A 4,209-nucleotide genomic window follows, 5' to 3' on the forward strand; every position below is an offset into this window, starting at 1 on the left:
TCCATATAGTCTGTTAGTTCACCCGGACCGAACATTACAGTATAGCGAGACCTAAAAAAGGAAATGGATCCAGTGGAACTAGCGCAGCACATTCTAGACCTCACCCAGCAAATGGAGGCTCTCTCACTGAATGTGACAGAGCTCCGGACTGAAAATCAGGCCCTCCGTGAGACTATTTCTCAGAGAGTGCCTGACGCGGCCATAGCCCCTCCAGGCCCAGAACCTAAAGTAAGTCCTCCTGACGTTTTCTCTGGGAATCGTAAGGAATACAGTGATTTCATTAATGCCTGTAAATTGATGTTCGAACTCCAACCCAGATCATACCCAAATGACCGAATAAAGGTTCGCACAATGATATCCTACCTCCGAGGAGAGCCCAGGGCCTGGGCAAATACATATCTGGAGACCGATGACCCCCTTCTGGAATCATACATCGGGTTCGTCACCGCCATGTCGTTATTGTACGATGATCCTGGGAAACAGATGACAGCAGAACACGCCATAAGAAACATCAGGCAAGGGAAACGACCTGTAGAAGATTTCATCGCAGAATTCAAACGCTGGGCTCGCCAGACGGAATGGAACGACATCAGTCTCAGGAACCAATTCCGCCTGGGTCTTTCAGAAGCAATGAAAGATGAACTGGCTCGAATTGAACTCCCACACAGCCTAGACGGCCTGATGCAGCTCTCCATATCAATAGACCGTCGTCTGAGAGAGAGACAGTACCCCGCAGAACCACTTCATCTCCTCCCGCTGAACCCATGGAGCTGGGCCTCATCAGAGGTCCCATATCACGGGATGAAAAAGCCAGACGCAGAAATCAGAACCTCTGCATGTATTGCGCTGCAGCAGACCACCTCGTGGACGAATGTTCCGCCGTAAGAAGGAAGAATGCAGGTAAGTCTCCTCGCATTGCCAAAATTTATTCACCACATCAGAACTCAACCAGTTACATCTATGTATCCATTTCCCTACAGTGGGAACAAAGAAGACTACAGGTTGATGCCATGATCGATTCTGGCGCATGTGGATGCTTCATAGACGCCCAACTGGTCCTCCAGAATCGCATCCCAACCTGCAAGAAATTCAAACCACTGGCAGTCAGCTTCATAGATGGAACTACCTTATCCTCAGGACCTATTGAGTTGCAAACATTGCCACTGTTGCTGGTTACAAAAGCCAACCACCGGGAATACCTGGACTTTGATGTTGTTCCTTCCCCAGTTTTCCCCGTCATTTTGGGTCTCCCCTGGTTGAGACTCCACCAGCCAACCCTAAATTGGACAGAAAACACACTAAGTCTAAACTCTGACTACTGCCAAGACACCTGTTACCCCTCAAAATTCCTCATGCATCTGAACAAAACGGAAATTCCCCATCATTACCGAGATTTCCAGGATGTCTTTAATGCCAAGAATGCAGACGTATTACCTCCCCATCGGTCTTACGACTGTCCTATCGACCTCATGCCAGGGAGCGTAATCCCTGTAGGAAGAATCTACCAACTATCCCAACCTGAACTGAACCACCTCAAAACCTATCTTGAGGAGAACTTAAAAAAGGGGTTTATTCGCCCTTCCACCTCTCCCGCAGGAGCGGGAATGTTTTTCGTCCGAAATAAGGACAACACCCTCCGACCTATCATAGACTACCGAGCACTGAATACCATTACGATAAAAAACCGCTACCCTCTGCCCCTCATACCAGAACTCATCGAACGACTCCAGACGGCACGTATATCTACACCAAGCTAGATTTAAAAGGGGCCTACAACTTAATCCGTATGAGGGCAGGAGACGAGTGGAAAACGGCTTTTAGGACCCGTTACGGGTTGTTCGAATATTCAGTCATGCCTTTTGGATTAAACAATGCTCCGGCTACCTTTCAATGCTTCATTAACGACATCTTCAGGGATCTCCTCGACATCTGTGTAGTCATCTATTTAGACGACATCCTGATTTACTCAGACAACCTACACGACCACCGCAAACACGTGCGTTGGGTTCTATACAGGCTAAGGAGCCATCGGCTCTATGCCAAACTAGAGAAATGTATTTTCGAACAACAAACGGTTCCTTTTCTGGGTTACGTAATCTCCCCCGAGGGCATACAGATGGACATCTCCAAAGTAGAATGCATCCTGAATTGGCCAGTGCCACACTCCCGGAGAGCGTTACAACGCTTCCTTGGTTTCGCAAATTTTTACAGAAAATTCATCAAGGGGTTCTCCTGTACGGTTAAACCCCTCTCCAAGCTCACCAGTAGTAAGGTGGGATTTGCCTGGACAAAAGAGTCCCAAGTAGCCTTTGATGAGCTAAAACGGCGCTTCACCACCGCTCCAATACTAAAGCTGCCAAACCCTTCTCTCCAATACATCCTTGAGGTCGATGCCTCTGAGTCGGCTGTGGGTGCCGTACTATCGCAGAGAGAATCCTTTTCCTCTCCGATGCATCCAGTAGCGTTTCACTCCAGGACACTTAATCCTGCCGAACGGAACTACCCCATCGGGGAAAAAGAACTTCTCGCCATAAAAGACGCACTTGATACCTGGAGACATTTACTAGAAGGTTCAGCACATCCAGTTATCATCTACTCGGACCATCGCAACCTACAGTATCTGAAATCCACCAGAACGCTATCCGCACGTCAGGTACGCTGGAGTCTTTTTTTCGATAGATTTGATTATATCATAACTTACCGACCTGGTTCGAAGAACGGCAAGGCTGACTCTCTCTCCAGGATTTCCGATGGCACTCCAAACACTATCACTACCTCCATCATACCCCCCGATAGAGTCATCGCCACCACCATAACACTGAAAGAACAGCTCCGGAGCGAGCAAGGGGCAGTGACCTGTCCTCCCCCCGGTCTGGAGTCTGATGATGAGGGGCTCTTGCACCGCAACGGGAAGCTCTATATTCCTCCTTCCATGCACGTGCAGGTCCTCAAACTCCTACATGACTCCCCAACCTCGGGTCATCTAGGGGTTCGCAGGACTATCGAGATGGTGATGCGATACTTCTGGTGGCCGAAAATGCGTTCGACCATCAGTGAATATGTCTCCACTTGTACGATTTGTGCCTCATGTAAACATGAGCGACGACCTCCGTATGGGCTACTCACTAGCCTCCCCATACCAAATCGGCCTTGGGAGGTGGTGTCGATGGATTTTATTGTTGATCTTCCTCTATCCAGTAATCAGAACACCATCCTCGTGGCAGTTGATCATCTCACCAAGATGGCTCATTTCATACCGCTCCCTCATCTCCCTAACGCTAAGGAGACTGCCGATGCCTTCATTGCACATGTGTACAAACTGCATGGGGTACCCGCTCGGATCATAACTGACCGTGGCTCGCAAATCACCTCTAGATTCTGGACCGCGCTCTGCGGGAAGCTCAGGATAGAGCACCGGCTCTCCAGTGCCTTCCACCCCCAGACTAACGACCAAACTGAAAGGACGAACCAGAGTTTAGAACAGTTTCTCCGGTGCTATTGTACGCACCTCCAGGATGATTGGGGGGAATTTTTGGCTCTAGCGGAGTTCTCCTACAATAACGCTGTCAGCGCCTCCACACGGTGCACTCCTTTCCATTCCAATTACGGGTTTCATCCCGTTCCTCTTCCTCTGGACCTCATTATTTCCAATAACCCTTTGGCTAACACCTACGTAGCAAACCTGCAACAGAACTTAAGGGACCTCAGGAACAATATCCAGAGGGCCCAGGAGGGCCAGAAGGCCTCCTATGACCTCAGACGCAGACCGCCTCCCCGCTACGCAGTAGGGGACTTCGTGTGGCTGTCTACTCGGAACTTGAGGTTGAGGACCCCTTCCAAGAAATTGAGTAAGCTTTTCATCGGACCTTATGCTATTGAGAAGGTTGTGAACGACGTCGCCGTCCGCCTGGCTCTGCCCGATGACCTGCGGGTACACCCCACCTTCCACGTCTCCCTCCTTAAACCGTTTCGTCGGGATCCTTTCCAGGGTCGGGAGGCCCCGGCACCGTCGCCCGTCCTCATAGACGGTGAAGCAGAATTCGAGGTGCAGGAGATTCTGGACTCTCGACGGTACCGAAATCGGTTGCAGTATCTAGTCAGGTGGAAAGGCTGCAGTTCCCAGGAAGATTCGTGGGAAGATGCCCGTGATGTCCACGCTGAAGCTAGGGTCTCACGTTTTCACAGGCGTTACCCCCAACGTCCTTCGCC

Source organism: Nanorana parkeri, unplaced genomic scaffold (assembly GCF_000935625.1).
Source record: "Nanorana parkeri isolate BGI_ZX_2015 unplaced genomic scaffold, ASM93562v1 scaffold198, whole genome shotgun sequence".
Taxonomy (NCBI): Eukaryota; Metazoa; Chordata; class Amphibia; order Anura; family Dicroglossidae; genus Nanorana; species Nanorana parkeri.